Source organism: Stegostoma tigrinum, chromosome 21 (genome assembly GCF_030684315.1).
Source record: "Stegostoma tigrinum isolate sSteTig4 chromosome 21, sSteTig4.hap1, whole genome shotgun sequence".
In the NCBI taxonomy this organism is placed as follows: domain Eukaryota; kingdom Metazoa; phylum Chordata; class Chondrichthyes; order Orectolobiformes; family Stegostomatidae; genus Stegostoma; species Stegostoma tigrinum.
The window spans coordinates 6,606,244-6,618,907 of record NC_081374.1 but is presented as its reverse complement, the minus strand read 5'-3'; the positions used below and the strand labels follow the sequence as shown (position 1 = coordinate 6,618,907).

The following is a 12,664-nucleotide window of genomic DNA, read 5'->3' as shown; positions in this document are numbered from 1 at the left end:
CCGAAACGTCAGCTTTCCTGCTCCTCTGATGCTACTTGGCCTGCTGTGTTCATTCAGCTCTCCACCTTGTTATCTCAGCACTGTGCGCTTATGTTTTAGTGAGAGATCACCTTATTATAACAAAAATAATCTAACAAGGTGGATTTCAGTGTGGGATCTGACTTCTCCAGTAAAATCACCAGCAGGGGTTGTAATGCACATTGCACTGTATAATGGGTGTTTTTTTTCTCAATGATAATAAATAGGTTGAGGGAACTGGATAAGTTGTAAAGGGAGGTTCAGCATTCTTTGAAAACACAGGCAGCATGCTGTTAGAACATAGAACATAGAACAGTACAGCACAGAACAGGCCCTTCAGCCCACAATGTTGTGCCGACCATTGATCCTCATGGATGCACCCTCAAATTTCTGCTGTTGATGAACATTATCTCCTAAAGCCTTGAAGCCAGCCCCCAAACACAGACACCATAATCTTTAAGCATCCCTTAGCAAGGATCAAGATTCAGGTTGGCTGGATTACCTTCTACTCAGATATAATTAATTAGGGAGTGAATCAAGAGATCGTGGCAAATTGTAGCTCTGTGAGTCCCTGCTAAGATACAAAGCAAAAATAATCCTTGGCCCCTGGCCAAAGAGTTAAAATGCTCTTATTGCTCCAGTTCCATGCAGCAGGGTTAGTGAAAAGAGACAGCTGCCAGAGATTCTCTGATTTGCAGGAGCTGAAAGAACAATTGTGTATTTGTTTAGCGCCTTTCACCTTATCTGGTCATCCTGAAGATGCTGAAAAAGTGGATTCCAGTGATGTGCAGTTAATGTTGTGACACGGTGGAACACACCAGCCAATCTGCAAACAATAGTGGATCACAAATGTCAAAGATTACGAATGCAGCTAACAGCACCTCTAGGCAGCACACAGAGAGTGCGCGCACATAGACGAACCCAGCAGCGAGGGGAAGCAGCAGTCAGTCTCAAAGGTGGACTGTTGGAAGTGTGTGGGTTCGGAGCGAGATTCAGCCACCTGAATGATTCCCTGCTTTGGCCATGAAGGACGCCAGGGTCAGATTCTGAGGCCTTTAAGGAATGGTTTTTTTTAAAAAAAATTCATTCACGGGACATCAGGGTCACTGCTGGGCCAGCATTATTGCCTGACTCTAGTTGCACTTGAGAAGCTGGTAGTGAACTGCTCTCATGAACAGCTGCTGTCCATGTGCTGTAGGTTGACCCATAGTGCCCTTAGAGACAGATTTCCAGGATTTTGACCCAGTGACAGTGAAGAATGGCAATATATTTCCAAACCACGATAGTGAGTGGCATCAAATGGAACTTGCAGGTGGTTCCATGTATCTGTTGCTCTTGTCCTTTGAGATGGAAGTGGTCATAGTTTGGAAGATGCTGCCTAAGGGGTTTTGGTGAATGTCTGTGGTGCATCTTGTGCACACTGCTACTACTGAGCGGTGGTGTTGGAGGGAATTGACACTTGTGGACATGATGTCAAACAAGCAAGCTGCTTTGTCCTGGATAGTGTCGAGCTTTTTGAGTGTTATTGGGGCTGCTCCCATCCAGGCAAGTGGGGAGTATTCCATCACATTCCTGACTTGTGCCTTGTAGATGGTGGACAGGCTTTGGAGACACAGGAGGAGAGTTACTCACCTAAGTATTCCCAGCGTCTGAGTACCCACTATGTTAATGAGTTCCATTAAGTTTCTGTTAAATGGTAACCCCAGGATGTTGTCAGTGAGGGATCACTGTTGGTAACACCATTGAATGACAAGTGGTAGTTAGAGTTAGTGGGAACTGCAGATGCTGGAGAATCCAAGATAATAAAATGTGAGGCTGGATGAACACAGCAGGCCAAGCAGCATCTCAGGAGCACAAAAGCTGACGTTTCGGGCCTAGACCCTTCATCAGAGAGGGGGATGGGGGGAGGGAACTGGAATAAATAGGGAGAGAGGGGGAGGCGGACCGAAGATGGAGAGTAAAGAAGATAGGTGGAGAGAGTGTAGGTGGGGAGGTAGGGAGGGGATAGGTCAGTCCAGGGAAGACGGACAGGTCAAGGAGGTGGGATGAGGTTAGTAGGTAGCGGGGGGTGCGGCTTGGGGTGGGAGGAAGGGATGGGTGAGAGGAAGAACCGGTTAGGGAGGCAGAGATAGGTTGGACTGGTTTTGGGATGTAGTGGGTGGGGGGGAAGAGCTGGGCTGGTTGTGTGGTGCAGTGGGGGGAGGGGACGAACTGGGCTGGTTTAGGGATGCAGTAGGGGAAGGGGAGATTTTGAAACTGGTGAAGTCCACATTGATACCATATGGCTGCAGGGTTCCCAGGCGGAATATGAGTTGCTGTTCCTGCAACCTTCGGGTGGCATCATTGTGGCAGTGCAGGAGGCCCATGATGGACATGTCATCAAGAGAATGGGAGGGGGAGTGGAAATGGTTTGCGACTGGGAGGTGCAGTTGTTTGTTACAAACTGAGCGGAGGTGTTCTGCAAATACTGTCTGTATCTTTTTTGCATTTGAACATGGGCTGCTTCAATATTGGAGGAGTTGTGAATGGTGCTACACATTGTGCAACTATCGGCAAACATCTCCATTCATGGCTTTATAGAGTCTTAGAGCTGTACAGCACAGAAACAGATCCTTCAGACAAACTCGTTCATGCTGACAAGATATCCTAAATTAATCTAGTCCTATTTGCCAGTATTTGGTCCATATCTCTATGAAACGCATCTTCCTCCTGCACCCATCCAGATGTGGTTGATATGTTGTAATTATATCAGCCCCCACCACTTCCCCTGGCAGCGCATTCTGTGCCAACCTGTGACTCTACTTTCAAGGAACTATGAACCTGCAGCCCAAGTTCTCTTTGTTCAGCAATACTTCCCAGGACCTCACCATTAATTGAATAAGTCCTGTCCTGAATTTTTATGGTAGAGGGAAGGCTGTAGCAGGAAAGACTGACCAGCAGTCAGACACTGTTCTGATAGAGAGGGTCAAGGGGAGAAGCAGACTGGGGAGGGGGTAGTGAAGGGGGTAGCTGACACAGGAGCAGCCCTAATGCCTGGCCAAGAGCTCCCAACTCCAAAACTGTTGCCTCCCCAGGGAGGTGCAGTGGTTGGAGAGGGCCTGGTGGCACCGGGGCAAGCATAACAAAGGAATGGCAGGCTGAGGAGACCTCCCCCAGAGGCACTGCCAGAAAGGCGAAACTCCGTTTCATTTGCCCAACCTCCACCTGCACTTCCCCTCTCACCCCCAGTCTTCCCCAGACCCCTCTCTTCCCCAGCCTCCAGCATCCTCCACAGCAGCTGCACGCCTCTTTCCTGCTGCCTATCATGATTTTTTGACCTTCTGGGCTGGCACTTTGTCGATGGAACATTGTGTGTGTGAGCCACAGTGAGAATCCACCGAGACAGTTCCCTCTGATCTTGTCTCCTCCTGTGCTGTCCATGAGATCTGGGATATTGGTGTATCTTGGGGGAAAGTACAGTTTCCTGAGTCACATCTGTACTCAACATCCTGAGGCTTGTTCAGTCGTGTAAACATGTTTCCATATCCCTGTGTATTTTCCCACATATAGATACTGTCAGGCTGTGAAATGGTTTGTTCTTATTAAGTTCTCCACATGCTTCAAAAGGGGATTGCTATCCTCCTGTAGTAACCATGCTGCTGGCTTTATCTCCCAGCTTTACGGGGGATTCGGGATTATTTCTTAGTTCAATCATAGCGCATCATTTCTGGTAGCATTTATGCCTTATCCTTGATGTACAGTTTTCTTTTCTATTTCTGTTACTGTTTCTTTCCATGAGATTTCATTACTTGGCTATGTTTTGATGGTGTCCACTCTGTAAGAAACAAGACTAGTCTTTTGTCCACAAAACAGTAATCTGTCAGTTTTAGTTTGTAGTAGCACCTGTTTTATGTCCCCATGAAGTTGCTGTTTAGAGTGTCTTGAGACGGCTGCAAAAGGGAGCCCTTTGTTTATGAGCCTTTTCGCAATCTTGGGGACTCAAGAGCCAGGAAGCAATAATGATTTATCTTTTGCTTGATGGAACTACCAATTTTAATATGTTAATACCTGACAAAGCAAATACAACAGATCCGCTTTTCTCCCTATTTGTTTCAGAATCCCCTTCCCCTCCCCCATTTCTGAAGAAGGGTTTAGACTCAAAACGTCAGCTTTCCTGCTCCTGTGATGTTGCTCAGCCTGCTGTGTTCATCCAGCGCTACACCTTGTTATATCAAATCTCCAGCATCTGCAGTCTCTACTATCTCAATAACAGGCCATTTGCCCATGTGGTCTTTCTACTCTTCAGATAAGGCTCTTCCTGCCTTCTTAAATTGACACATTGCTTTTCACCTGTTTAGTTGTGGATGGAATATTATTGGCATTTTCCCAATCTGCCTGTTCAGAGATATTATCTGGAGCAGATAGAACTTGAATCTGGGCAACCTGGTTTAGAGACAGGGGCATTACCACAGCGCCACCAGTGCCCTTATGGTGTATTGTATACCTTTTTGCTTTCAGAGCTTGCTTCAAACTGTCTGCTAGCTGTCGCTGGATTTAGTTGCAGGTGTTCTCCATTTGAGGATGTGAATCAAATTAGTTAGAGAATTGAATTTCTGCCATTTTCATTGACAGCTATCGTTGTTCAGTTACAGCCTGTGCTCTTCAGTCAATCAACAACGCCAATTTCTCTCACTGTTTCTTGATGAAGCTTTCGGTTTATCTATGGTTGCTTGTTATGGTCTAAGATTTCCTTTCGGGATATTACAAGTTTGAGTCACTGGAGGTAGACATTTTCTTATCTTGGAGACTCCACTCATCAAAACTGGTTTTGTTATATCCCATCTCTTGTGACAGTGTATCAGAAATACCTGTTAAGATGTATCTTGTTATCATGTGAAGATCTTTTCCTTCAGAATTCGATCCTGCATCAACTGGCCCGTTGGTCTGTCCTCTGTCTCTGTGTTGGAATATTACAATGACTAGGGGCTTCCTAGTTGTGCTGGGTATGTGGTTTATTTTGTGCATTGCTGAGTTTGGGTTGTAGGATGGAAAATTAAAAGGTAGTCTAATCCAAACAATATAAATAAAGGATTCAAGAAGGTAGCTAGAGAGAAATCTTTTCCTCTGGAGGAGGGAGTCTTGAAAAACAGGTCTTAACTTTAGAACCAGACCATTCAGAATGTTTTCTCAGGAAATATTTGTTTACATACAGGGTGCTGGAAATCTGGAAGTCTCGTCCCTCAAACCGTGTTGAGTCTGGGGGGGGGGGGGGGTCAAAGGTCTAACCAACATGACAGGACACAAAATGAAGCAGAGAGTTAACAGACAAAGACACACCCCTCCCTGATGTGCTCAATGCTCTCTACACTCAGTTTGAGCAGAAGGTTAGTGGCGCAGTGCCACCTGTCCCAACAGCCCTGAACACATGTGCTCCCTTGGTCATTGCTGCGGATGTCTGATCGGTTTTCCTGGGAATCAACCCAAGGAAAGTCACAGGCCTGGACGGTGTCTCCAGCCGAGCACTCAGATCCTGTGCAGACCAACTGGTGAAGGTATTCACTGACATCTTCAGCCTCTCCCTCCTACAAGCTCAAGTTCCCACGTGCTTCAAAAAGACATTGTCATCCTTGTACCTAAGAAAGCATGTGCAATGTGCCTTATTGGCCATCACCCAGTGGCTTTGATCTCAATAATCATGGAATGTCGAGAGGCTGGTCATGGCTCACATCAACTCCAGTCTCCCAGCCTGCCTTGATCCCCTACAGTTTGCCTATCAATTCAAGAGGTCCATAGAGGACAACTTCATCTTCAACACTGTTGTCCCCTCTAGACTGAAATCAAAGCTCCGAGACCATGGTCTCAGCTTCACCCTCTGCAGCTGGATCCTAGCTTTCTGAAGCATAGGCCACAATCAGTGAGGACAGGTAATTGTACCTCCTCCACAATAACACTCAACACTGGAGCCCCTCAAGGATGAATCCTCAGCCCCCTACTGTACTCCCTGTCCACATACAGCCGCGTTGCCAAATTCTGAATGAACACCATCTACAAGTTCACTGACGACACTACCATGGTAGGACAGATATCCAACACCAAGTCAGAAAGAAATGGAGGGCTTGGTGTTGTGGTGCAATGAGAACATCCACTTTCTTAATATCCGCAAAACCTAAAGAACTGATCATTGACTTCAGAAAGAAAGGAGGAGAACACACCCCCATCTACATCAATGGAACTGAGGTTGAGAGGGTGGAAAGCGTCATGTTCCTAGGAGTGAGGATAACCGACAATCTGTCCCGGACTTCCCACGTAGATGCAAAAGTCAGGAAGGTATAACAATACTTCTTCTTCCTCAGACGGCTCAGGAAATTTGCAATGTCCATAAGGTCCCTCATTAACTTCGACAGATGCACCATTGAAAGTAAACTGTCCATATGCAGAACAGCCTGGTATGGCAACTGCTCTGCCCTGGACTGTAAGAAACTACAGAAGGTGGCATGCACAGCCCCGACCCTCACGGAAACCAATCTTCCATCGACTATCTCTAGTTATGTGGAACACTGCTGCAGGAAGGCAGGCAACATCATTAAAGACCCATCACAACCTGGTAATGTCTCCGACAACCTCTTCCATCAGGCAGAAATATGGAATCTTGAGCACGTACACCAGCAGGTTCAGGAACAGCTACATCCCAGCTGTTGTCAGGCTGACAAGTGGGCTCCTCAAATTCAAATAATGCTGATCTTGCTAATGTTGATCTTGCCTGGTGCAAGCCCTGTGTGATGTAACCTGTCTGCCTCTGTCAAAGAGATAATGGGAGCTGCAGATGCTGGAGAATCCAAGATAATAAAGTGTGGAGCTGGATGAACACACCAGGGCAAGCAGCATCTCAGGAGCACAAAAGCTGACGTTTCGGGCCTCGACCCTTCATCAAGAAGGGTCTAGGCCTGAAACATCAGCTTTTGTGCTCCTGAGATGCTGCTTGGCGTGCTGTGTTCATCCAGCTTCACACTTTGTTATCTTGCCTCTGTCAAAGTTTTTTTTTCACCCTATGATCTGCCTGTGCTGCTCATAAACCAAGCTTTTCACTATTTATGTAACATGACAATAAATCAAATCAAATGAAATCAAATTAAATAAAACCAGAGAAAGTTTCAAAGCAGAGCTTGATTGCAGTTTTTCAGTTCTGGTTATTATGGGTTAAGGAATAAAGTAGAAAATTGAATTGAGGTACTGGTCATTCATGAAATAATTGAATTGTGATTTAAATTGCAATTATTATGGTGCCAAAGTAGGCCATTTGTCCCAGTGTACCTATGATATCCATTCAGTCTCTTTTACTCGTGCCAATCCCATGCTTTTTCCCATAAACCTGAGCACCATTTTTATCCAATAATCACCCAATGCTCCTCGTGAACCCGCCTCCCCCACATTTCCCGGCAGTGCATTCCATTCCCAAACTACTTGCTGAATGAAAAAGTTTGGTCTCACACCATCCTCGCTTCCTTCACATATCACTTCATCCTTCTACCCACTTCTATTCTCCAATCGTTAGCAACAGCTGACAAAAATAGTCTCCCAATACTTGTGCCCACAGTATCAGTAACTTCTGGTGATGTTGTCCATCCATGAGCTTCTTAGGATTGTAGGATCTACCTTTATTTCTGAGACCCATCCTTTGATTTTACCCAAAACCTCAGTTTGGGTTTCTTCATGGTCCTGAACTTTGCCTTCACAAAAGATTCCATCTGACTGTTTGTCGTTGTCCATTCTGATAATCTGTATGTTATGTATCGCGGTACCTCGGTAGCTACGGACTCAAGGTATGATCGACTGTACGCGGACGACTAGGCGCAAGCTGATGCGAACGGTGACACTAGATGAAAGCGGACAAGCCCCAGTCCCCAGCTCGAGTCGCACCCCAAACTTACTGACGCAGGAAGAGAGGACACGAGGCCTTTAGAAAAAGAGCTTTTACTGTCTCAGTCCGAAGATACAAAATGGACACAACTCATCTGTATTTATACATTAGGAATAACCTCAACCAATCAAATGAGGAGTGGCGTACTTAAGCATCCATCAGCCAATGAGAAGCGAGCTTATTGATAGGCAGTCTTTTCAGCCAGGAAAGCAACATGGCGGAAACGGCATGAAAAACTCGAAACTCAAACCTTAGAAAAGGCAAACCATCTACAGTGAATGAACAATACAGATCTTGGAGATGGAAACATCCCCAACACCTCCCCTCTTTGAAGACTGTTAGTAACGTACAAGCTTTGGGCTCACCTGGAGGCGCTGGGGCTGACGACGTCTTCGATCTGTCCGTCTACTCGGTCGGAGTGCCGGATCAACCAGGGTTTCACTCTCAAAGATTGTCTCATCTGGTTCCGTCGCATCTTGTGGTAGCCGAAACGTGTCTAGCAACACGTCAAGGGGAATTTCCACCGATGCTTCTGCTGACTCTGCGGCGTGCCGCTGGTGAAGTTGGTTGCGATGTCTCGACCAGAGGGAATCACCAACTGCTACGTCGTACAGCACCCTCCCTTGTTTTCTTACAATCCGCCCTTCAATCCACGGGTCATGCTTCGGTTGGTAGTCACGAACATACACGTGGGAGCCAACTGCGAAGGGTGATCTCGCCAGTGTTTCGGTCTGTTTTGCATTGCTCGGATTCATGGCGTGGTTGACCATTCCCAGGTTTCGACCCATCAAGGCTTCCGCAGGGGATTGGTGGTTAGGCAGAGTTTCATTGGGCGTGGAGCGATACACGAGTAGGAATCTCTGCAGTACCTCGATAGACATCCCCTCCCCTCAGGCTTAAAGCAGGGCTCGCTTGAAGGTGTCAACGAAGCGTTCCACTTGGCCATTGGATTGGGGGTGGTAAGCCGGAGAGCAGATGTGCGAGATGGCATGAGAGCGGCAGAGCTCGGCAAACTCACTAGACGTGGATTGTGAGCCATTGTCTGTGACGATAGATTCTGGTAAGCCATGTTGACTGAAAATTTGGGTCAGGGCTCGTACCGTCTGCGTAGTCATTGCGGGCGCCAAGGGGAGGATCTTGGGCCACTTGGAAAATGCGTCGAATCAGAGTCAGATAGGACCAACCATTGATAGGCCCCACGAAATCCAGATGAAGGTGTGACCATGGACGTTCCGGCCGCGACCAAGGCACAGGTGGCGTTCTTGGGGGATTCTTTGCTGCTTGTTGGCACCAAGGGCAGCGTTTGACGAAGGACATGATGTCACCATCCATACCAGGCCAATAAGCGAAGCTGCGTGCAATCGATTTCATCCGAGAGGTACCTGGGTGGGCGGAATGAAACTGGCGGAGTGTCTTGGGTAGCACAATACGGTCGCCGAACATAAGACAATCATTTACAACACACAGTGACTCGCGGCGATGGAACAATTGCTACAACTCATCGCTCGGTGAGTGGGCTGGCCATGTATCTCCAACATAACGGATGGCTCATTGTAGCATTGGGTCCGCCTGCGTCGCTTGTTGGGTCTCAGTGACAGTTACCGGTAGACCACGTATGGCGTGGGTCAGGTGGTGGATGGCACAGTCATTTGTCGAAATGGCGGCGATGGCGTTCTCTTCGTCAGAGGTGGGATAGTTGCTGATGAGGCGTGAGAGAGCATCAGCTCGGCCAAAATCTTGGGTGCGCCTGTATTGGATGTGAAAGTTGTAACCGAGGAGAATTAGCGCCCAGCGTTGGAGTCTGTTGGCTGAGTGTGCCGGGATACCTGTTTTGGAACCGAAGATGGAGAATAGTGGTTTATGATCGGTTAACAGGGTGAACTTACGGCCATAGACCAACTTGTGGAAATGCCGCACTGTGAAAACCAACGCGAGGGCTTCTTTCTCGATTTGGCCATAACATTTTTCTGCAGGAGTTAGAGTCCTGGAGGCGCGCATGATCGCTTTCACGCTGCCATCATGGACGAATACCAACGATTGATCAATCTGCAGCATGACACCACTTTGGTCCAATCTGGGGGCCAAGTGAGTTCCGAAGTTCATGTAGTTCACCAGGCCACCAGACATTCCGGTCCTTCCAATTCTGGTACATCTTCCTCTGGTCCGTCCTCTGGCTCGTCGCATTCTGGTCCAAACTCAAACAACGGCTCCAAGAAGAAGCCACCGTCCCCCTGTTGGCACTGCGGGGCTTGGCATTTTGTCAGGCTCTGCCCCTTCAAGCACCGTTGATGCCGGCAGTGCAAAACGGTCCGTCACAAATATGGCCACTGCAAATCTCGACAAGCCAACAAACCTGACGCACCCAAGCCATACGCAAGCCCCCAAAGCAAGCCGAAGCAGGCTGCCTTTTCCCGAAGCCTGTTGGCAACTTTCCAAGTCAATGCCCCTGGCCAAAGGAAGTACATCACGGTCAACATCAATGGCCACTCGGCCTGGTTGCAGCTGGACACTGCATCGGGCATCACCATTCTCTCCGAGAGAATGTGGCACAAGCTCGGGCGACCTCCAGTCCGAGATACCTCCAAAACTGCCATCAGGGCTTGTGGTGGGCACCTCAACCTTTCGGGGCAACTCGACTGCTGCGTATCCTTCCGCGGCAAAGCATTCAACGGGGCAGGTTACATCGCTACGTCGGATCTCAACCTTTTGGGGCTCGACTGGTTTGACCTTCTGGGCTTGGCCGATCTGCCGCTCAACGCAATTTGCAACCAGTTGCAGTCCCCTGCTGCACCCCTTGACCTGTCCAATCAGATTGTGAAACAATTCACATCGGTCTTCCAACCTGGCTTGGGACTCTGCTCCGCCACACAAGCTGTGCTACAACTCCAACCTAATGCCACACCGGTCTTCCACCCTAAGAGACCGGTACCATACGCCTCATTGCTGCAGGTCGATGCTGGACTACAACACCTCGAACACCAGGGAGTCTTAACCCCCGTTTCCTACTCCTCTTGGGCAGCACCTATCGTCGTCATCAGAAAGGCCAACGGTTCGCTCCACATCTCTGCTGATTTCTCTACTGGTCTTAATGCAGCCCTGGAAGACCAGCACTACCCGTTGCCGGTTCCAAACGACCTGTTCACTATCCTGAACGGAGGCCATTTCTTTGCCAAGCTCGATCTTGCTGACACATACCTCCAGTTGGAAGTCGCTTCGGAATCTCGTGAATTATTGACTATAAACGCCCATCGAGGCCTTTTCCAATACACGCATTTACCTTTTGGTGTCAAATCTGCCCCAGCTATTTTCCAACAGGTAATGGATACGATCTTACCTGGCATCCCAGGTGTGGCTTCATACTTGGACGACATCTTGATCGTCACTGGTTCCTCCGAAGAATTGCGGTGTCGCACCAAGGCCGCTCTTCAGCGCATTCAGGATAATGGATTCTGCCTCCAGCCTGAAAAGTGCCAATTCTTCCTCCGGTCAGTGAAGTAACTTGGCTTCATCTTTGATGCCTCTGGTTGCCATCCTGATCCGGAAAACATTCGCGCAATTCACCAGATGCCAACCTCGACGGAGTTCCCTCACTACGTTTGTTCCCAGGCCCCCAGATTGGACCAAAGTGGTGTCATGCTGCAGATTGATCAACTGTTGGTATTCGCCCATGATGATGGCGAGAGTCAGCGTAGGGTCCTGTTCCAACCGATTGAGAAGGCGCACGCGGATATCTGCAAATTTAGGGGACTGGAGATGGCATATAAAGATAAGTGCTTTGAACTGATCATCAGTGAGTGATTTTAACTTGAAACATTCACATTCACGGTTAACTATCCCAACATGTGTCAGAAAATCGCCTGATTCATTCATGACCAACTTTAAGCAATGGTAGCGTATGCTGAGCAAAGATGACCGACCACCGAAGTGCTGCGTGAGCGATTGAACTGTGGCATCAAACGACCTATCCGCAGGTTTATCTGGCATGATGAGGTTGCAGTACTTGTCCAGCTCTGCCGGGCCAAGTTTACGAAGCAAGAGCCGGACTTTCCATGCATCATCCTGACCAGTGAAGTCGACACGAAATAGCTCCTCATAGCGACGGAACCAGGTATCAAAAGTAACAATGGCATCTGGGTCATACCCAAACTCGGTGATACTGTTAGCGATACCGTCAACAGAAGGCAGAATATTAGTAGACGCTGCCGGTGCCAGAACCCTGGTCTGCACAAGCATCTCCATCAACTTTAACTGCTGTTCGAGTAGAAGCTGCAACTTTTCTGGGTCCATTTTACGAACACCTCGTCGCCAATCTGTTATGTTTCGTGGTACCTCAGTAGCTACGGACTCAAGGTATGATCGACTGTACGCGGACAACTAGGCGCAAGCTGATGCGAACCGTGACACTAGATGATAGCGGACAAGCCCCAGTCTCCAGCTAGAGTTGCAGCCCAAACTTACTGACGCAGGAAGAGAGGACACGAGGCCTTTAGAAAAAGAGCTTTTACTGTCTCAGTCCGAAGACACAAAATAGACACAACACGTCTGTATTTATACATTAGGAATGACCTCGACCAATCAAATGCGGAGTAGTGTACTTAAGCGTCCATCAGCCAATGAGAAGTGAGCTTATTGATAGGCGGTCTTTTCAGCCGGGAAAGCAACATGGTGGAAACGGCATGAAAAACTCGAAACTCAAACCTTAGAAAAAGCAAACCATCTACAGTGAGTAAATGACACAAGTCTTGGGGA

General features: G+C 48.0%; 1 pseudogene; it reads right to left on the bottom strand.

Moving 5' to 3' along the window:
• Window positions 1-12,202, bottom strand: part of LOC125462649 (uncharacterized) — a 66,493-nt pseudogene extending 54,291 nt beyond the window's left edge.
• Window positions 12,203-12,664: the final 462 nt, after the last annotated feature.